The 23639-nt window shown below is 41.9% G+C and overlaps 1 protein-coding gene across 1 annotated transcript in view; it reads right to left on the bottom strand.

The window, feature by feature from the left end:
- LOC124607367 (nucleolar protein dao-5-like) overlaps nucleotides 1-15404 on the bottom strand; it is a 330964-nt gene extending 315560 nt beyond the window's left edge. Inside the window, exon 1 of the mRNA XM_047139680.1 lies at nucleotides 15352-15404. The gene's annotated coding sequence lies outside the window, so the exon portion shown is untranslated. The remainder of the gene's footprint in view (nucleotides 1-15351) is intronic.
- Nucleotides 15405-23639: the final 8235 nt, after the last annotated feature.

Raw genomic sequence — 23639 nt, 5'->3', positions numbered from 1 at the left:
GCAGCACTCGCTAAATAATATTTGTGTATATTTTATCTGTTAGTGTGTCTTACTCGTATGTATTTCTTTTGCATTTGATTGAAGTGTGCTTGTATTCCGTATCTGCGATCTCAATCAGTCGTTCTTAGATATAAACACTGTCTACCAGATTATATCAGAGACATATTAGTTATGATAGAAACAGTCTGCTGAGTGGTTGGATTAAATTGACATGTGAGTGGCGATTTAATCACAACAGACTGCTGTTTACCGAATGGGTCAGATAGTTTACGTATGCAGAAAACAAAAACGGTCCTATCTCACTTCCGTGGGGCACTCCTGATCATACCTTCGTCTGTGACTAACGCTAGCCGTCCAGGGATCGTACTTCGAGTTCTATTAGTTAACAAGTCTTCGAGCCGCTCACATTCTTGGAAACCTCTTCTGTATGCTGGGACCATCGTTAATAGTCTGCTGTGTGGCACTTCCCCAACTGCTTTCTGAAATGTATGAATGTGGAATCTGCATGTTGCCCTTCATTCGTGGATCGCAGCACATTGTATGAGAAAAGGGCAAGCCGAGTTCCGCACGAACGATGCTTTCTAAATCTTTACTTCTTTGTGGACAGCTTTTCCGTCTCAAGAAACTGTTATGTATTCTGCAGCAGACCGATGTTACAGACGTGTTAAAATTGAACAGCTACAGCCGGAACTTTAATAGTGGCAACTTTTTATTTACAGTTCGTACAAAATACATACTTGATTCAGAGTAGTTACCGGCATTGTGTATAACAGCGATGTGGAAGTCGTAGGATACTCTTAGCAGTGCCAGTTGTGTTGACAGTTCGAGCGGCGCGGTCTATTGCCCGTTGAATTTGTAGCACTTCTGAAGCGAATGCCGTGAAATGTTTCCTTCAGTATAGAAATCGAGTTGAACTCACGAGGGCTTAAGTCAGGGGAGTTCACGCTGTGAAACTGAAATGAGATTCCATCCGGACTTGCCGAGTTATTTGTTTTTAACTTCAAATGGGTCAAATGGCTTCTGAGCACTATGGGACTTAACTTCTGAGGTCATCAGTCCCCTAGAACTTAGAACTACTGAAACCTAACTAACCTAAGGACATCACACACACCATTGCCAGAGGCAGGATTCGAACCTGCGACCGTAGCGGTCGCGCGGTTCCTGACTGTAGCGCCTAGAACCGCTCGGCCACTCCGGCCGGCTGTTTTTAACACTAACAGTTGCCTTCCAACACTAGGTATCCCTCTTCCTACGTCCTCCACATGGGAGTGTGTGCGACTGTCAAACGGTGGAACGTCAGTAAGATCCTCCTGCGCGAATTATTTTTTTAAGCAAAATTTAATACTCCAGCTTTTCTTTAACTATCTTCTATTACCACACCAAACTGGTCAACGAGTGGCTGGATCGAAATCCGCGACGCGCTTTGTGGTCGTACGTACGACCAGAATTTTCTCGGCTCGTGTGCATTCATCGGTACTACCCCAACATGGGACCCGTCTTCAAAAAATACAACTATACGAATCACACGGCTCCATTTCCGTTGGCTGAGCAAGAGAGTAAAATAATATGTGTTCCCTGGCCACGACAAGCCCACAGTTTTAATACTTCACCACAGTCGATGTATTCTGCACAGAAAAACTGTCCAGTGCCCATCACGTTTTTCCAGCAACTTTCAATGTACTGGAACCCTCTTTTTACGAAAAATCACATAAATCATTCCATTCGATGTCATTCAGTATTTGTATTTATTGATCCCTACGAGAATTCATATGTTTTTCGACGTACTTCATACGTTTTTCGACGTCATAATTGCCTCATATGGTGCATGAGAACAGAAGATCCAACTCACAGTACCAATTTATGAATATCTTTGGAAGCAACCAGACTTCATAGTGATGACTCCACCATCACTTCCCGCGTCAAGTCTGTAATTCTGCGGTGGTGGTAAGTGGCTAGGTAGGGAGTGGTAAGGGGGGGAGGGGGAAGGCGAAGTGTCGTAGGATAGGGAGGAGGGAAATAACGTCACTGCGATCCAACAGACAAATGTCACCTCACTAAGTTTGGTATACTTTAAGATCAACTAAGCAAAATTCGCGATTTGAAAAGCTAAGAGCAGTTTTGTTTGGGGAGGACTATATTGGCCCAGCGTGTCAATATCAGTATAAAGCAAACAATATTTACTGTTAACAATAGTAAAGAAATTCTACAAAATCGTTACTTTACACGTAAACAATTTATCCCAAATGTGCCAGTTAAGTAATAAACTTCTAAATTACGTTAATATCTTCAACGTAAAGAAAGTAGTCGACTCAAACTGATGTTTGTAGGTGGAAGGTTCACATTCGTCTGGCATCAAATACTGTCGTCGACGATAAATTACGCCATCGATTTGCTAATTTACATATATCTTTCGTTAATTATATCAAAAAATCCGAACTGTTTGTAAAGAAGTTGCAATCCAGCATACATACGTTCATTCCTCGTTCACCAAGACAGAATCTAATACAGAGCCACCAACTGAATTTCGTTATGAAGCATACGGACATTGCAGTAGAACCGATTTTAGCAGCAGATATGATGTCTGCCCAGTGATCGTATCTTTTTAGCCAATATAGTAGTGGAATTACAGCGAATATCAGTAAGTAAGATTGACAGTTAGACTGTTACTTAACATTTAAAAGAAGTTATTACAAACTTCAGCTTCGGAGCAAGTGGAGAATCACTTTCGAGGCAAGCCATCTGGAGTTAACACTCTGTTTACGGAGAACATGAAATGTCACCAAAGATGTGATGGTGTAGCTGTAAATTTTGTGTATTGAAACTTAAACTGTAGTGCTTCTAAAAAATGTCGTATTTTGTACATTCTGAAAATAAGCTATCGTCAGTTTCAAGATATCATTGTGACTGAGCTCCATAACTTTCTTCGATACGAGCGAAATGTATGATTATGCTAAGTATTTGGTTCGTGGAGGTCTGACGTCAATTCCTCCGGTGAATCAGACAATAATTAAAAAATACTCAAAATAAAAGCCACAAAAAACCTAACCAGAGAATCTAGTATTATAGGAAGCGCACATAAAACAAGAATTGATAAAATTTTAATAAATAATGGAGAACAACGTAAGTCTCTGGTATGATTATTACTTGTAAACTATGTATCTACGTACTAGTAAATGTAGAGGTTTTCATATAATCAAAAGACAATGTTTTACATATTTTACTTTACGCAGGGATTGGCTTAATACTACAAGAAAAGCTGCTCTTCACTACTTGAAAAATGTATGAAACTATGTTAACTTGAGATTTACTGTAATAGATTTTCGCAGCAAACAACTCGTCCACACCAAAAACGCAGTCTTTAGCATGATTTCGGGGTAGTTAATATCCTTCATTTATTCTAGATAACGAAAACCTACATTTTAATAAATATCAAGGTACAGAATCAGTTGATTAGGAAATAGCACAAACCATTGAGAAAAATTTCATTTAACAGTAACTGATGTTGAGTTTGTTTGGTGGAGACGAAAATTGCTTCAGGCAACACAAGTTAAGAAACAAATTTTGTGAGAACTATAAGAAGTTACTCTAGAACAATTTACGGTACGAATCAGCGTAGAAAGAACCTAGGAGTAAGATTAAGTCAATGGAGAATAATTCAGTTGTTACAAAGGAATGTGTTAACAAATTTAGAGAATTGAAAATAAAAAAAAAACGTTGCAAATTAGTATTAACTTATGCCGCCAGCACAAGAGATATACACTAACCTTAGGCTAGGTGGTCACACCATTTAGGAAGTGTGAATTTTTAAATGACATTGAGCTTATTGCCAATACACGCTCAAACATCCGATACATGAATAAGTCAAGAACTATAAATTGACAATAAGACCTTAGAAATTTCACAGCTCCATCTGTTAACGATGTAGAGAGGGCGATATTGCCAAAGTCGGAAAGCGCATGTAGCGTAGTCAATCTGTAGAAACGACAGGAAGCCTGGCAATGCGGTGGCCAGTGTGCTGTGTGAAAAATTGAGAAATGTCTCTGAGGGCGAGAGACAGAGTTGCTGACAGAGTTGATCGAGGGGCAGAAATTCCCCGGAGACATCAAGGAAACATTGGGCCGTGGCCGAGGGAGCTGTCCTCGTGCTATCGTCGCTTAGTTGTAGCCCATAACTCACGCGGACAATAAATTTGCCGTTGCCAGTCTGACACGTGTACGGCATACACTTATTTTTGTTTTAGACACAATAAAGTATGCGATAACAGTAATAACCATTTCAGCTATACATTGACCATCTTCAGGTTCTACAGTAGGAAAAGAAGTCAGGTTGTACATTAAATCTGTAAAATATGTTCCTAGCCCTACTTATAAATAGTAAAAAGTAAAAATGTTAACGTTTGAAATTCATACCTATACCTCATAGTTTTCGGCACTTGTTGTCGTCATACATCTAGTGGATTCTGATCCGACAGGCTGGCACTTTTATCTGATTTTTTAAAATAATTTCAAATACCTTATTACATTTATTTACTGCTACAACTAAGTTCTGAAAATTAGTCATTCATAGCACATCAGTGAAGAGCGCCTATCGTAAAAGAAATAAAAACAAATGCGTAAGCGTTTTGTTTTCAATAAAAAGGAAGCAGGAACGATGTACTTATTAATGCAAACTGCCGACGACCGTGGAAATGCGAAGAAAATTATCTGGGGGTGGGGGGAGGGGAAAGAATCTAAAATTGCCATTTTTTAATACAAATGAGTTGGTCAATTTCGAGCCGTGTCATGCCGCAACAACCAAATTTTACAGGTTTTGAAGATAACCCTACAGTGTGATATGCATTCTTTCTTTCCTTTACGTTGTGCTTTATTTTTCCTTGGTTTACGCTTTGTTCGCTTGACACATTGGAATATTTATTTTAGAATGAGTTTTGTCACCACATTTCTTTGTGCACCATTGTTTCTGTTTACATCATGGAGCTTCTATTGATGGAACTGTTCTTTTCATTTATCCTGATGCTGTGTGTTTGCACGTTTACTAGTTATTCAATTTATTTTCCATGAACCTAATAATGTGAAGGAAGCTGTGGTTTTTTATTAAATTGTAAATCGATGTACTAGGAATATTTGAAAGTGCCATGTCAAGCGAGATATTTAGAGCTGTAGAAACATATCGAGGGGTCGACAGAGAAATACACCAACCAAGTGTCTGAAGCGAAAACAAAGTGATTGTCTTGGCGTGTAAGTCGTGTACTGTGTTATTGGCTGATGTTAAGTAACTGTTTGATGGATGATACGCTTTGTGATACAGGTGTGTACCATGGATAATGAACTTCTGCTCTACACATAATGTTAAATGTATGATATACAGATCGCGGAGCCCAGTGTATGTTGTACGTGTACGAATAACAAGTCTTGAGCAAAGCATTGGTAAGGTGTTTCAATTCCCCGTCAAGCATCTCGGATTTTCAAATGTTCTCCGCTGTATCCACCAATGTTTTTACGGTGCTTCGCTGTTATGGGTGGTAGTTCGAATTCGGTGTAGGTAATGGCCTGTGCTCGCAGGTTTTCGGTAACCTGTGTCACCAAATCTACCTCCTGCTCCTTGGTAAACTGAATCTTCTTCCTCTCTGCCATGCCTCCACAAAAAAAAACTTATCATATACGTAGCAGAAACAAATTTTCCTGTTTTTTTTTTCAGTTTCCAGTGAGTGCTCCTCGAAGTTATTAGATGAACATTGTCATTTCTAGTTAGATTAATATTTGAGCGGGTTCTACTTCGTCACAAGCTGACGGAAAGAACTAACTTTGTCCAAGAGAATTGATGGTGTACGAGAACCCCGCAACTAATAAAAACTCCTTCCGCCAGATTCTATAGTGAGGAGAGACAAGGAATTCACTCCCCTCACCCTTACGCACACCCAACCCGAAGACTGAGGTATCTTCACTTGCAGTTGTGAGGTAGGGAGAAATTTAGCTAATAGGTCATATGCTCAGAATAGACAACGGGGCCCGGACCATTGATACGAATACCTCGCAACCAGATGTGGAAAAGCGACCAGTCGTGGATAATATGCAGGAGGAAATGAGAATACACCCATGAAATTTTGGAGAATGTTTTGTTCAAAGATATTTTCTTTTTGTTGTAAGTGACCTGTGATCTCCGGCGACTCGTTGCAGAGTAATGTTGTAATTATCAGTTATTCAGTTAGTTACCTAAGTTACCTTCGTTTTTGTGAAAATACTTTCGCAACAGTGAGAAAGTTAATAACGTGCGATCACCAAAAGGTACAACACAAAATACTGAGTAAACCAACAGTCCTCAGACAAAACACGTACGGTACGCTTTTATCACTATGGTGTTGTTGCTGTTGCTGTGTGAGCAAGCTCATCATAGCGTTATTTCGAAGCTCTTACGTTGTTGCATTTAGTGAACCTGTACATGATGCGCATTCGGCCATCACTACATCAATAAGCCTATCCACAAAGCTGTGAATCACTGTTAACGTACAATAAACGCTGCTGGGAAAAGAAATCCTAGACAGTGTCGAGAGGTACTGAATGCAAGTCTGAGGGTGTAGAATAAAACGGGCATTAGTGTCGTCAACAGCATATACCGCGAGAAAATAGAACGAACAGGTTTGTTTCCAAGCAAGACACACAGCGCCTACCACGGTTGCGTCGAAATTTTAAGTTCAGTACAGGTACAAATATAAATGGAGATAAAGAATCAAACGAAATGAAAATACTGTATAATGAGCCACTGGAGACTACCAGTTCCTTGTAGCATAATGAAGATATCCCCGAACAACCTCCGAAATTCTGTCGGGGGATTTAATCTATTGTTAAAAAGTCTGTCATTCCTACTTTCCTTTTATTAAAAATGAAGAAGCACTTTTTACATATCGTTTTATTACTTCTATTACTTGCGCTCTTCACTGATACGCAACGAACATTTAATTGTTCACACTTGCAGCAAATAAACATAGTAAATTATTTGAATATGAGGCACAAAAGCTAGGCTAGTAGAATGAAAGCTAATGAGTTTTTCAAATCTGTTTCCGTGTAACTGTTTTATGCCTCTTTGTATAATCAGGTTCTGCTTTGTCGCATAGAGAACGGGCACGTCTGTGGCAAAGAGTATGGAAAGGGAGATACCATTTGATTATGCTTATAAAATCCCACCCTTTTGTTCTTAGGTTTAGTATGACAACGCAAGTCGCGACGGATTTATTCGCCAGATAACGACTATGGCGTATAGGCGTGAATCTTATGTGTTTTGATTTTTCTGTATGTACTTACAAGTAGAACTGACAAAAAGAAAATTACTGATATTAAGATTCTAATGTAGACTTTTTCTTCTTTTGTTTTCGTAGAATCTGAAACGGTCAATATATGGTAGAAAACGGTTGCGACTGGTAACGCGTTATGTGACTGTATCTAAAATAAAAACAAGTGTGTGATACGTCAAGCATTCCTGTCTGTAGACAGAGTGTCGTTTCTTTCTCGAAAAGTGTGTCAAGTGTAATGCTCTATCATGACATCTTCCTGAGGTTGGGTTGGTGGTTCTTAGTTCTAATGACTCTAAAACAAATTATATTATAAAGACATTACTTACTGGAGGTACAGGGGGCTGTTTATTGCCCCGATATGGATCAGTACCCAATCACGCCAATGATCACCGTAACGTTTAGCAGAGACTATTGTGCCTACGTCGTCCTAGGACCGCTGTTAACATCAGCTGCTTTGGTTTAGCACGTTCGTATTCCACGCCGCTAAACTTAAACCATATTTACACATACACTCCGCAAACTATTTTACGCTGCAAATATTATTCGCACAATAACACTCGCATATGGCTTTAGCGACAGATGCCTATCTGTACGTTTCCTTAGGCAGCCTGACAGGTCTGATGTTATTTCTCTGTTCTGTATTTGAGATGTTTGGTTGTTGACGTTGAACTGCTACGGAGGTCATTCTCGAATAGCTACCTCCATTCGTTAGACCGTAGTCAACTGCTATGGGCTATGGTCAGGTTGACTCTCTACTATACATAGAGCAACATTCTAGAATAGGTCGACCTACGAAGACATTTCCGTAATAGATGCACTTGACTTTCTCAGGATTTCTTCTATTACTCTATCTTTCATGCACGTTCCGTATTACTTTCCTCACATAATCGTACAGTTTAATGTCGCTTTGTAATATTTCTTCAGTGTATTTAAAGAATGTGGAAGTATATTACTGATATAATCGGAGATATCAGTTGTTTTTTATGATCTTTATACAGCTTTATCCCCAAGCAGTAAAATGCAGTGTAACATTCAATTCATCAAATGGAAGTCCAACAATAAACATTTGGGGAACTTTCGATGACATTACGGCCACTTAACTTTTTGAGGTGCTATAAACTTTTATGCGATTTGTAACAGAGTACACTGTAGGATCTTTATTTTGAAATCGCATATCAGTTCGGCGTATCACAGTGCTCAAAAGATTCATTGTGTGTGGGCAAGTACATATGATAGAGTACTCTATATCCATTTAGCAATGCTGTGGGCAGGAGTTGTAATGTTATTGACATGAGAAGCACATTTGTAACATCAGTGATATAATTTTCAGGTGTGGGCGTCGTATAACGTACTTCGCAACAATGTATTTTCACTGAACACAACTGTAATTCAACATGACGTGTATGTGGCATTTGACAATTCATGCTGTTGTACGTCCCACCATTTACATACCCCTTATTTCAAAGGTATAGCGTTCTCGCCACAGTACAGGTTAAAAAAATTGCTGTCCCATGTACTTCTGTCATACGCATTATCTTACGAGTTGTGTGTGATGGGGTGATTGCGAAATGTGACTCTGGTCCGTTTAGCCAACGAATCTTGAGGTACGATTGTCGATGAGAGATATAGGGCGGTCTGAGAGATTCCCCCAATCGTTTTGTTTTTCTTGGCGGTTGTCAACCGACCTTGTATTCCTGCCGAATGCAGCACCAACAGTGCACAAATGGGAGCGGTGATGATCATTTCCGATGAACCGTTTATCCTCACACTACCATCAAATTTTGTAGGACAAATTGTGCACCATACTAATGCTTTTACACCACACTGAGGTACTTGATGTAACTGGCGATGATTTTCAGAACGTCAATTCGATTGTTCCACGAATTTGTGTTCAACAACCACAGTGTTCATAATAACTTTTTCTTAATCAATTTGGTATTGTTGTTTTATTACAACCTTGCTTTTAATACTTACCGAGTTATTTGCTTACTTTATTAGCAACTGGCGAACCTGGTAGTGCTTTGCAATTGCTAAATATGTATAGTAACTGGATATACGTCTTAATCTCTTCCTGCTCGTAGCATTGTCCTTCTCTCTCTCTCTCCTGCCACCCCTCCCTGTCAGTCATCTCGTCCACCCTGTCTCTCTGCATCTCCCCTTCCACCCTGGTATGTCCACCTTCTCCACCCCTCCCCCAAACTCTGTCAATCTCATCTTCTCCTCATTACACCTCTCTCTGGCGGGGAACGTTGTTTATTTTTACTGGCAATGAAACCTTGATCTCGAAATTAAGCCACTTAACATGAATGGCTAATATGGTTGGCATCGTTGGTATAGAAGAGGGTATGAGAGAGATCTCTCTAGCTGCTGCATCTGCGAGTACGATACCTTCAATGAGAGCATTCCGCATAGTTCTTATCTGCGAATAGGTAGGATTACAAAGTTTTGGAGGATTCAGATTCCGCTGCAGTATTCTAATCATAAGTCGGTAAATCATAAATAAGCCTTTCTCACTTCTGTTAAAACAGATTGCGAGGAAGGGAAAAACAGCACTTTCTTATGTGTACAACATTTGTTTAAAATTATGTATTACGAAAATAATATACACTGGAAAACAATTTATCTAATAGTGCAAATGCAATGCTAGTGTAGCTATAACCGACTGCGAGGAAGAAAACGGAACCACACATTTTCACAGCACGGAACAACACAGCATTATATTTCTGGCAGTCGGTTTTAGCAAGTAATCTGTGCACTGATGTTTAAAAAAATATTGTCCATGGCCATCCGAATGTTTATTGAAGCAAATCGGTCAGAACTATTCAATATTTTTGTTACCAACGTTTACGCTTTATATATAATATACATTCGAAAAATATATAGACTATTGCCTCTCTATATTTATTAGAACGTCGTGTAAAAATTGGGAGTAAATCGGTCAAGAACTTTTCGAGATTTTTGCTAACAACGTTTCTTCCTGTATCTCATTTATATATATGTTGGAAAAATATATAGCCTTTGTCCATCCGAATTTTTATTAGAGCATCGTGTAAAAGTATGAAGTAAACCAGTCAAGAACTTTTCGAGACTTTTGGATGCAGTGTTTGAAATTTGTCTCAACTGTGCTTACGACCTTCCTCTGCAATGTGGAAAAATAGTGACCCGTCAATATCGGTCTTGATGACGCTTCAAACAGCATGGTGTCAACACAAAGAGAAAAAAAGCAGAGCTCAGAAGTTCTTGTGACGTGTAATCTGGTTTAGTGATGTCACACTGACATCAAATTTCACCACAATTCTGCCCAGTGCCACTGTGGGCGTGTCAAACGATAGGGAGGTAGTCATAGTCAGTCTTTTCACTTTTCACGCATTCTTTTGACGCCTCTGCGATGAAGATCAGAATGCGACGCCCAGTGTTGAAGTCACGTGGTTTTCCTATGGGTTACAGCGGAAAACTTCTTTCCTTGGGACGTTGATTCCCACACATTCTGTCGTCGAGAACGACAGCTTGCAGTGCAGTGAGCAAGAGAAAGACGATTTTGACAAAATTTGGCACTGTTAACACCTTATGGTCGGTTCGACCCATGCGCCAGACACCACAGGCTAGCAGTTCCATTGGACGTGGTATCACCCATTTGGAGTGCACTGCAACGGCACTTTTTGCTCTGGTGTGTGGTGTGGAACCACTAGGAACCGTTCAAAACCCTTCGACTAAATTTGAACGTGAACTGAATCAGCAGAGGGTCCTTAGGCTTTCTCAGTGTATCTCTTTCATGCCCTCCTGTGGTGTGATCACAGAGCGGTGCAAAACTGACACATTTATGAGTAAAATGGAAAAGGGTCGCTCTAAGAAACCCCAGTTCTGTAACATTCTAGGCAGCATCCACGCACATTTATTGAGAATTTTAAAAATGTTCCTTTATAGACAAAACTTGCAAAGTAGCCCGAGTCACCTGCTGGTAGGCAACCACATGACTCACCTCTGACGCCAGTGATCTGCCTGCAAGCGTATAGCAATATTTCGCAGGTTTTTTCTGCAAAGGCACATTCTGAAAATATTCAATAAATTTGGATGGGTGCCATCGAAGATTTTGCCAACCTGAGGGTTCTCAGGGAGACGCTTTGCCATTCTATTTACACATGTGTCAGTGACACACCTCTCCATGATCACGTCATGGGAGGGCAAGAAAGAGAAACACTGAAAAAGCATAAGGACCCTTTGCTGCTTCAGATCAATTCCAAATTTGCTCGACTGCTTTTGAACGTTCCCTAGTGGTTCCACCCTGTACACCAGAGCAATAATTGCAGTCATACTGCTCTCCCAAGGAGGGAGAGCAACTTCAATCGGGTTGCAGCCCCATGACGTCCATAGAGATGTGTTGAATCACCCAGGAGATAGTCAACAACGTCTTCCCATCGTACATCGCTCTGTAAACTGTCGTTTTCGAACACGTAATGTGTGGGAATCAACGTCACAAGGGAAGGTGTGGTTCCAATGAGGCCATTTATGCCACATCTTGAGGCTTTTTCGTTTCGATGCTGAGTGGTGGTGTGTCTGAAATGCTTTCTTCGGCCACCCGTGAGAAAGCTGAGTGATTTCAACGCTGGAAGTCGCGGTTCTGACTTCCATCGTGGAGGCGTCAAAAGAAGGGGTAAAAAGTGGTAGGAGGGGGTGTGACGCGATGTAATTCACCATAACTGTGGTGAAATTTGATGATAGTGTGACCTCATTAACTCAGTTTATACGTCACATGAACTTCTGAGCTCTGGTCTTTGTTTTGCCGTTTGAAGTGTCGTCGAGCTCGAGGGTGACAACGCAGGGCGCCACGGTTTTGCACCATTGCAGAGAAATGTTGTAGGCATCTATGAGCCAAATTTCAAACTTATGCTTCAGAACCGTAGACAGTTACAGGGTTTCGAAAAAGTTATCCTTTAAATCTGGGTAGGTTTCGAACCAGTGTAGTCTCATCATGAGATGGAAGTGTCACAGGAACATATCGTATACCAAGCGTAGCTATACGCTGTCGTCATGGTGCTGGCGAAAATGGCGGCAGTTTACTTATCGATAGTGAAACGTTTATGAAATGAAGAGGTTGTCACTTTTTGGGTACTTACAGTGTACTGAATCGAGTTATCCATAGCGATTCCGTTTTCCAGGTAATACATGTATATTTATATGTAGTACCTGATAATACAAATCATGGAACGGATTTTTTATGAATATCATGATGCAGTGTACTCTAAGTACCCAAAACATAACAATCTTTCCGTTTCATAAACGTTTCATAACTGAACATACGTCGTTTCCGCCAGTATCGTCACCACAATGTCCCACCAAACTGGGTCTATGATGTGATGTTCCTGTAACACCTCGGTCTGATGATGGTGTCCACTGCTTCGAAAGTACATCACATCAAAAATAAAAAAAAATCGACTGCTTGCATATTTATGCCCAAATAAATCGCCAATAGAACTCTCAGTTGCAGTTCGTCATCCATAATGGGTATCCTGAAAAACATAATTTTACTTGACTGAAGATTACTATGCATGTAGTGTATGTCCGTCACTGATAAAATGCGTGTTGCTAATGACTACATCACTCAAATGCTAAGGATTTAGGTGCAAATAAAACAAGATTTTTAATAAAAAACAAACTTGTATCTCTTTTTGAAGAAAACAGTTGAAGCATGTCTGCTAACAAATTTTAATCGTCGATCAATGAGACATTTTTGTACTGTTAATTTAAAAGATTTGAATTTTGCTTCACATTACATCTTTTGTGGCAATCTCCATTCAGCACGCTAGGGAGTGCTTAACGGTTCTTCTTGTTATGGGTAAGTAGTCATTTACTTACAGAAAGGAATAATATTAAACTGTTCATTTTACTGCAATCAGAAACTGCTGTATGGCGACGACACGTTTATTGTACAAGTATGGCAATAATTAAAAATATTTCAAAGCATATGACTTCGTTAGCAACTTACTTTTGTAAGAATATAGTAACCAGCAGTAACAGATTATATGTAAATTCTGAGCAGTGTAACTTATTTTAAAAATGGTCTTGTATGTTTCTGATTGAAACACAACTCATACAAGTATGAGGACGTGTGCTTATTTTTTGATCGTTCGTTGTCTGACAACGTATTGATTCAGAAAGTTGTATATTGTACTACTTAAACGGTACAAGAGGGTTGCGGTAGATTGAGAATTGAGCTTTCTCCTTGGTGAATACTCAGTTATGAAAGGCAGTCTCGTGATTGCCTGTCGCTACATGTCTATAACAATCGAATCGGATCAAACCGTACATGTAACCATTCGCTTGTTAAGGGGCATCTCCTAATGAAAGATTTCTTCGGGCAAATCTCTCATAATGATGCATACAAATGCAGCCAAGCAATTATCGGGTGCAAACACTTCTAGAGGAGAACAACACACACACACACACACACACACACACACACACACACACACACACACACACATAAACTCACACATAGACAGAGACAAAGAAGAAGTATAGTTTTGTCACTGACAATATAATGAATCTCTGAACTGACTGAGAACTGCAAGCTGCATATTTATTAATTTTAAATTAGTCACGAAGTGTGCTCGAATAGCTTTAATTTTCGGTTGGGCGGATATTTATCGACTGTAAATAGGTGGGCGGCAATGTTTACGTAACACCGAATTTCAAAAAGACGGTACGACGCGGAAAGTGTGAGTTTTTTCACACAAAAAAATACAACGTTTTGATGCTGCTATCAGCTTTCAGCAAAAAAGAAAATGACACTTTAGAGGGGAGCATTTCAGTTGTAATAGGTATGCTAGCCGCCATCCGCACACAAGCTGAATGACGTAAAACCCGCTTTCACCTCATTGGTTTCGTGAACGGTGCAAAATATCGGAATGAGATTTTCATCAAATAGTTATATTAAAAAGAGAGCGCGCGGCTTTGTTGGACGTTTAATATTCTTACCTCTTGTTTCAGTCTAGATACTTATAGAAAAATTTTTTTTTAACGCAACGATAGAACTTTTAAAGACATTTGAAAAGAAGAACGAATACAATGATATAATATTTGTTAACGAGGGCTTTGAAACACTCCGCAAAGAGATACTCGTGAAATATGTCAAAACTGAAGGCCAATGTGCCGTAGTCAGCTGTTGCGGTGGAAATACCACCAAATAGGGCGGCAGTATTTCTTCTTGAGACAAGCACATAGGCCCACTAAGATTAAAGATAATTTTTGGACCTTCTTCAAACGACATAGTTACAGATGTAGACAATATTTTTGTAAATAGAAATATGTACTAACTTCTTGTGTATCAGCAGGCGTTTGGAAGGCTATTTCTGATATGTTTGTTGTACTGAAGAGCGGTTGTGAAATCAAGAGAACAGTCGAAAGATTTGAAACAAAGACAATGGGAGCCCTTGTTGGCTGTGTTTCCATCACAACAGTCGACTAGGGTCTTACAGATTTTCAACTTTGGCTCATTTCAGGGATATTCTTGCAAAAACTTTCGACGCCAACTTTAACTGGCGTTATACCACCGCATTCGTCTTTCCAAGAGCTTTAGAATGCCGTCAATAAGTTCCATTAAAAAATACTTGCTTCAAAATCTCTCTAAGAGGATTCAGCACGCAACAAAATTATATATCCTCTAATTTTTATAATTTGCCAAAAACCTCGAGTAGTTATCTTGAACCGTTCGCGAAATGTAAGCGGTGTTACGTCTTACGAAAAATATTTTCCGGCGAGTTGCGAGTAAATAATGCAGCAGGTTTTTGAGTGCGAAATATAGCTTGTTTTGTAAACACAAAAAATAGCAGTTTCCGGTAAAAACATGTGTGTTTCGAATTACCCGAGTTTTCCGGTTATCTGTGCAGTCTCGGGTCCGCAATCGCTCGGATAAGCGGAAGCTTGCCGTATATAGAATAACCACGAGCAAACGTAGGAGACGGCGCGAAATGCTGGCTCGCCCCCCACCAAGTATGCAGCCCGCAACGCATCGCGCCGGCCGCCAGCAGCAGCGGCGGCGGCGGCGGCGGCGGCCGCGCGCTCACCTGCTCTGGAGGGCGTCCTCTGCAGTCGACGTGGTGGGCTGCCTGTCTGCGTATCACATCGCTACTGGCCGAGCGGGCGTCGGCGTCGGCGCCACAGCGCCTGCGCGCACACACCCTGCCTGCCGGCCGCGCCACCTGCCGCCGCGCTGGAGCGCAGGGGCTGCAGATCGGCTATGTTCCCAATCACTCTGCTTCGGAGAACACTCGCTAGCACGGAGCGTCCATTCGTAGAAGCGTAAACGAGTGCCTGTAGCATTTATTGCTACTGTAGTTCACTCGACAGATAAAAGCTGTAACTAAGAAACTATAGTCTGATTAAAATTACTTGATAGTTGCCACATCACGCGTTGGAGCTGGTTTCCTCCAGTCGGCGCCTTGAACATAACGCCCGAGCAATTCCCCGTTGTCAAGCTGCCACAACAGTTCAAAAAAATGTTCAAATATGTGTGAAATCTTATGGAACTTAACTGCTAAGGTCATCAGTCCCTAAGCTTACACACTACTTAACCTAAATTATCCTAAGGACAAACACACATACCCATGACCGAGGAAGGACTCGAACCTACGCCGGGACCAGCCGCACAGTCTATGACTGCAGCACCCTAGCCGCGCGGGATTAGCCGAGCGGTCTGAGGCGCTGCAGTCATGGACTGTGCGGCTGGTCCCGGCGGAGGCTCGAGTCCTCCCTCGGGCATGGGTGTGAGTGTTTGTCATTAGGATAATTTAGGTTAAGTAGTGTGTATGCTTAGGGACTGATGACCTTAGCAGTTAAGTTCCATAAGATTTCACACATATTTGAACCTTTTTTTTTTTGCAGCACCCTAGACAGCTCGGCTAATCCCACGCGGTGCCACAACAGTTGGTCAGTTCGCTTTCAGTTTCTTGTCCGGTATTCTTTCTTGACGTGTTTGGATCCCGAATCATATGTCGGGGCTTCTATTTCGTATTTCATCATACATGACAACCACACCACAAATAACACACACACACATAACGATGCAAACGAGATACGCATGTTTTATACACAGCAGTAACTAAACACTACTGGGTACTCTCTCACAAAATGCGATTTAGCGTCACATGTGCGGTTATCATAATCACAAAACTGGTTTACGTTAGATGAGTTTCGCACGACAATACGTGAAAACGAATTTTTGAAGGCTGCAATTCCTCATTACTACTGTGTGACACAGTCAAAAATTTAAGAGCTACAGTTGGCATTGTACTTTAGCGCAATGGTTGGCACAATAACTTGCAATGTTGAAGGTCGTAGTTCAAATGCCATGATATTTGTTTCCATATCCAATCAAAAGATGTTCATTATCATTTTTATTCAATTAATTGTTTGTAATTTTCATCATTGCATTGGCATCTTTTATTTGCTCTTGTTTTTCAATCTATCAATCTTTTTTCGTCTGGAATGTGTCTATGTTGTCTATAACCTGAAACCGAGTGCCAACGAGGTGTTCATCGGTTAGTAAGGCAGCTGCTCATGTAGTCAGTGAGAAACTAGTTCCAGGTAACCATTGATAGCAAGAAGTTAGGTTAGCTTTCAGCGCTGAAACAGAACTTTTTCTGTCATCGTTTGCTAGTAGAAATTAGTTTTAATAACCGTGAATAAAGCGATCATGATGTTTGTTCTGCCGCAGAGGGTTTACCACCGCTTTCTTGAATGTATTGCAAATCATGAGGTTGTGGTTAGCTTAGGTCAGGAGTTTAAATTCAGGGCCACGAAAGGCGTTGTCCGTCGCAGTTGAATCATTGGTCTCTTAAACTCAGTTGTCGACAGAGCATCTCGCATTTCCGAGATATCTTGAGCGGCCACTTCCAACATTCCTCCGCGTTACACATTAACAGCATTTGTGAAATCAGTTGCTGTGTTTGTGTGTTACCTGTAACCGAGCGACAGCCGGCGGCCGATGAGGCAACACCGTAGGAACAAGTGACGCATGTCAACTATCAAGTAATTTATACATTTTATAGTAACGCTACACATTCTTTAATCGATAAAATTGTAAAAGTCACAATTCGTTGAGATAAGAGCACAGGTCTCTCTGAACTACAGACATCCTTGCGAGACCCAGCGAGCACAGAACTATAGTACGTGGCGAACAAGATGTATGAGACAGGCGAAACGCCCTCAGATTTCAAAATGAAACTATTGTGCATTTGCAAAGTATCTTCGCATCGGCGAGCTTCACGTTTCTCGCCTTGCGGCATGCGTATGGTTGGCAGCACCTCGCCTGCACCTTTTGGTTGGTTGGTTGATTTGTAGGAGGGGACCAAACAGCGAGGTCATCGGTCCGATAGGATTAGGGAAGGATGGGGAAGGAAGTCGGCCGTGCTCTTTCAAAGGAACCTTTCCGGCCTTTTCCTGAAACGATTTAGGGAAATCACGGAAAATCTAATCAGGATGGCCTGACGCGGGTTTGAACCGTCGTCCTTCCGAAAGCGAGTCCACTGTGCTGACCACTGCACCACCTCGCTCGGTCCTGCACCTATGCTGTGGACCTGCAGTGGCAGGATGGGTATACTAGTGTTGCGTATGTGTTGCAGCTGTTAGCTGTGCCATAGTCAAGTTTTACATCTTCATCTACATCTATATGTATACTCTGCAAATCACATTTAAGTTCCTGGCAGAGGGTTCATCGAACCACCTTCATAATTCTCTATTATTGCAATTTCGTATAGCGCGCAGAAAGAATGAACACGAGCTCTGATTAGCCTTATTTTATCGTGGTGATCGTTCCTCCCTATGTAGGTTGGTGTTAACAAAATATTTTCGCATTCGGAGGAGAAATTTGGTGATTGGAATTTCGTGTGAGGATTCCGTCCCAACGAGAAACGTCTTTCTTTTAATGATTTCCAGCCCAAATACTGTATCATTTCTGTGACACTCTCTCCCCTATTTCGCGATAATACAAAACGTGCTGCCTTTCTTTGAACTTTCTCAGTGTACTCCGTCAGTCCTATTTGGTAAGGATCCCACACCGCGCAGCAGTATTCTAAAAGGGGAAGGACAAGCGTAATGTAGGCAGTCTCCTTAGTAGATCTGTTACATTTTCTAAGTGTCCTGCGAATAACACCCAGTCTTTCGTTAGCCTTCCCCACAACATTTTCTATGTGTTCCTTCCACTTAAAGTTGTTTGTAATTGTAATTCCTAGGTATTTAGTTGAATTTACGGCCTTTTAGATTTGACTGATTTATCGTGTAACCGAAGTTTAACGGGTTCCTTTTAGCACTCATGTAAATGACCTCACACTTTTCATTATTTAGGGCCAATTGCCAATTTCCGCACGATACATATGTCTTTTCTAAATCGTTTTGAATTTGTTTTGATCTTCTGATGACTTTACTAGTTGAGAAACGACAGCTTCATCTGCAAACAACCTAAGACGGCTACTCAGATTGTCTCCCAAATCGTTTATATAGATAAGGAACACCAAAGGGTCTACAACACTACCTTGGGGAACGCCCATAGTGCTCAGAGCCATTTGTACCATATCGTGGAATATTCCCTCTTCACCCCCAACAGTTTCATGAAGTTCTGATAGGTGGCGGCACTATACGTAGCCTTCAAAATGGCGTCTGTAACAGAGGTGTGTTCCAAACAGAGAACTGTCATTGATTCTTTTTGGCGGAAAATCAGAGCATCGCAGATATTCATAGGCACTTGGAGAATGTCTGCGGAGACCTGGTAGCGAAGAAAGGCTTGGTGAGTCTTTGGGTGAGGCGTCTGTATCACAGCAACAACATCGTGCAGACCTGTCCATTCTTCCGCGTGCCGACCAGCCGAACACAGCTGTGACTCCTGCAATGTTGGAACGTGTGGACACTCTCACTTGAGGTCATCGACAGGCCACAATCAAACACTTTGCTCTACAACTGGAGGTCTCTGTTGGCAGTACTGATTATTCTGCGCCAGTTGGGGTGCTTAAAGATGTGTGTCGCTGGGTTCCTTGCTGCCTACGCGCCTTCGGACTTACATCTGTCTGGTCCAATGACGAAAGCAGTACATGGATAAATGGCAACTTATTGATGCAGCAAGACGTTGGCCAGTTATTGATGCATTAAGACGTTGGATCCGACGTCGACCAGAAGAGTGGTACCATACGGCTGTACAGACTCTCCCAGTAAGGTGGTATGAGGTCGTCGTATTGAACAGAGAGTAGTTGAAAAATAGGGTTTTGTAGCCAAAAGAGTGTGGAAAAATATGGTGTACTGGAATCCCGAGTAAAACCAACTTTGCTTCAGAAAAAATATTTATCATTACTTATTGCATGCCTGTCGTAATAATAATAAATCAGAAATAAATTAGCGTATGCTGATATCTTGGCATGAGCTGTGTTAGGTATAGATGTATTACCTATTTGTGACACTTGAAAATTTGTACCAGATTGGTACTAGAACCCAGATTTCCCGCTTATCACGAGCAGCCGACTTAACTACTTCGGCTATCCGTGCACGCCTCCGTATTCATAGGTAGTACATCTGTACCTAACACAACAAATGTCAAGATATTCAAATTCACCGAATTTATTTCAAATTAATTTCGGACGATTGTCTATCGCCACTAATGTCTGCTGATCCAGACATGCAAGTAAATAATAATAATAATCATAATAATAATAACAATTAATGGTATCGAGGGCAACGACACCATTAACTGTCAGGATGGTCGTTTCTGTCCCAGATGGCATGTGCGATGTTTGCGTGGTAGCAGCACCACGGCGGCAGTGGAATCAGATGAGTTCAATTAGCAGCTACATTCTTTATTCTACAAATCACTTGGTATGAGGGACAACTGCAACTGTGAAGATACATTTCAAGTGATGAAAACTGCAACAGCTGCATCATAATGATGTCTTAATCAAGCTTAGATTCATGGCGTTATAGTCACATGTTTATTTTACAAGGAGCTGATGCAAGTGTTGGCGACGAGGGCTCGTTGGCTTGTGTGGTCTCCCAGGCAGCAGTTGCTACCTCAGCATAGCACACAGTTGTCAGTGTTCGGAAGGCGGCGGCATACGCTGAACGGCCAGCCGCTACAGGCAATCAGTCAAGCGTATTGGCGCCCTGGAGTCGAGGCCAGGACCGCTTGGAGACGTCCAGTGGGCAGCTGAGTAGACCATGGAACAAGTACTCCTTTGGTAACACTGGCTCGGGGCCCAGATCCATCAAATACGGCAGTGTCTCGTAGACTAGAAACTAATTGATGATGCCAGTAGACGTAGCTGAATCTGGTTGGCCGTATGGAACTGATGGCTGGTACGTATGTGGCCCCTCCTGTTTGGGAAAGTATTTCATTTTCTAAATTTTACTAGAACTCGACAGATAGTATGAGTAATCCACTGTCTTACGTAGCACTTCAGAATATGATGGCGGCGATATGGCGAAGTAGCGAATCATGGGAGTGAGGAGAAGTACGTGAGGTCTGAGAGCGTATCTTGTCTGCCAGTCAGTGCGTAGGAAAACCACAAGTGTTTTCTTTATTAAATATTAGTTACTAAAGTCCACCTTTGACCCAGCAGACACTAGGAGAAGCCTAGGTGTCATCAGAGCTTTAATACAATAACATCTCTGTGCGGTAAACAAGCTAATTCAGTACACAAATGAATAATGTTAAATTACTGAAGATGTACAAAGAGTATTTCGATGTAACCAACAGATTTCTTCCGCGCGCTAATCTCGCCAGTCGGCGATACAGTTTATTAGGAGCCAATTGCTGTCTGACAGTTGATCTTACCATGCTCTCGAAATTGTTACTGTTTTACGATGTTTGCTAATAAACGCATCGTAATGACATCCCGGGGCTTGTTACAAGTATATAAGTATCTGCTTCGCCACTTAAAAAATCACAGGTAGCCTGCTTGCATGCTCTGAAGAATACTATGCGCTACAGAACTGCTTCAAGAAACAACATCTACGACAGATTCATAGAAAACAGGTAGGACGAAATGTTACGTGCCAGTCATTAAGATAATCCACGAAAGGCTTAGCTTAACTAGTGCAGTCTCGAATGGGAAGGCATGACCAGTCACACACTGAAGTGACAAAGGTCATGGGATAGGTCATGGGATACCTCCTAATATCGTGGCGGACGTCCTTTTGCCCGACGTAGTGCAGCGACTAGATGTAGCGTGGACTCAGCAACAAGTCTTTGGAGGTAAGATGCAGAAATACTGAGCCGTGCTGTCTCTATAGCCGTCCATAATTGCGAGAGTGTTGCCGGTGCAGGATTTTGTGCACGAACTTACCTCTCGATTATGTACCATAAGTGTTCGATAGGATTCATGTCGGGCGATCTGGATGGCCAAACATACGCTCGTTCTTCATACCAACCACGAAAAATTTTGGCCTGGTGACCTGGCGCATAGTCATCCATAAAAATTCCATCGTTGTTCTGGAACATGAAATCCATGTATAGCTGCAAATGGTGTCCATCTAGTCGAGCACAACCATTTCCAGTCAACGATCGGTTAAGTTGGCTCAGAGCACCCAGTCTATCCCATGTACATACTGCCCACACCATCATGGGGCCCCCGTCAGCTCACACACTACCTTCTTGACAGTTTGGGTCCATGGCTCTGTGGGATCTGCACCACACTCGAACCCTACCATCAGATCTTAGCAACTGAAATCGGGACTCATCTGACCAGGCTATGGAACTAACCGATGTGGTCACGAGCCCAGCAGAGGCGCTGCATTCTATGTCCTGCAATTAGCAAAGGCACCCGCGTCGGTCCTTAGCTGTCACAGCCCATTAACGCCAAATTTCGTCGCACTGGCCTAACGGCTACGGTCGTCGAATAACTGACATTGGTCTCTAAGGTTATTTCACGCAGTGTTGCTTGTCTGTTAGCACTGACAACTCTACGCAGTTTCCGCTTCTCTCGGTCGTCAAGTGAAGACCGTCGGCCCCTGCGTTGTCCGTGGTGAGAGATAACGCCTGAAATTTGATATTCTCGTCACACTCTTGACGCTGTTTATCTCGGAATATTGAATTCCCTAACTATTTGCCACATGGGATGCCCCGTGCGTCTAGCTCCAACCAACATTTCGGATTCAAGTTCTGTTAATTCACCTTTTCACAAGAATCACCTGAGGACAAATGGCAGCTATTCCAATGCATTGCCCATTTATACCTTGTGCACGCGATGGTACCGCCTTTTGTATATGTGGATATCGCTATTCTATTATTTTTGTCACCTCGTTGTACTCTACGTCACCTGTTGCACTTTCTGCGGAATCGTGGCTGTACTGAGAAACTTTTGTGTCGGTTTAGTACAGCGAGAGGATTTTGCACGTGGAGTATGTCACGGCATCGGCAACAGCAGTCTGCTGCTAGGATTTGGCTTGTATTTATAGCTGCTCTGTTTGCCTCTAGTTTTTTTTGTTTTGTTTGTTTGTTGAATTGTGTTGCATTCGTTACACATTAGGCGCTCTTACTAAAGCGTTGATTGAATATCTTCTTCATTTTAGAAACAGATAATTCGATGATCATCAATATAAAGTACATTGTCAAATGGTTCAAATGGCTCTGAGCACTATGGGACGTAACATCTGAGGTCATCAGTCCCCTAGACTTAGAACTACTTAAACCTAACTAACCTAAGGACATCACACACATCCATGCCCGAGGCAGGATTGGAACCTGCGACCGTAGCAGCAGCGCGGTTCCAGAATGAAGCACCTTGATCCGCTCGGCCACAACGGCCGGCCAGAGCAGTTCTTCTGATCTCCTTGTTAAGAGACGTACACGGATTTCCATTTCTTTCTCTCTCTCTCTCTCTCTGTCTCTTTTATTTCCTATCGAAATAGACACGTAACATACAAATATTTCCTGTCGATTGACTCGTACGCCAATCAGTGGACAGAGCGAACAACGTTAGACGTTTACATTCGTAACATTTGCAGAACTGCTTCAGATATTACACTGCCTATAAAATATTAACTCATTGTAACCATAAGAAACAAAAAAAAAATCACTGGGCACGATGAAGAATTTGACAGGACAGGAAGCTGCCTGAGGTACAGTGCAGATAGCAGGTGTTGTAGCGGTAGGATTGACGGTTAGGGAACCACAGGTGATTGCTGCGGCTACAGGCCTCGTGGGATCGGCGGAATTCGTATCGTGCTTTCCGCGCTAGGCTCACCTCATTACTTTCTTCGTAGCAGCCAATCCTAAAGCCAATTTGCAGTGTATTTCGTCGTCTCGGGTAGTTTACGGGCCGCTATGGCTGAACTTTCGGCAGGCCGCTGCGGTTCGTCGCTTGAGCGGAGCTGA

The sequence above is a fragment of the Schistocerca americana genome, chromosome 3, assembly GCF_021461395.2.
Source record: "Schistocerca americana isolate TAMUIC-IGC-003095 chromosome 3, iqSchAmer2.1, whole genome shotgun sequence".
Classification (NCBI taxonomy): domain Eukaryota; kingdom Metazoa; phylum Arthropoda; class Insecta; order Orthoptera; family Acrididae; genus Schistocerca; species Schistocerca americana.
This window is presented reverse-complemented; position numbering and strand designations above follow the sequence as displayed.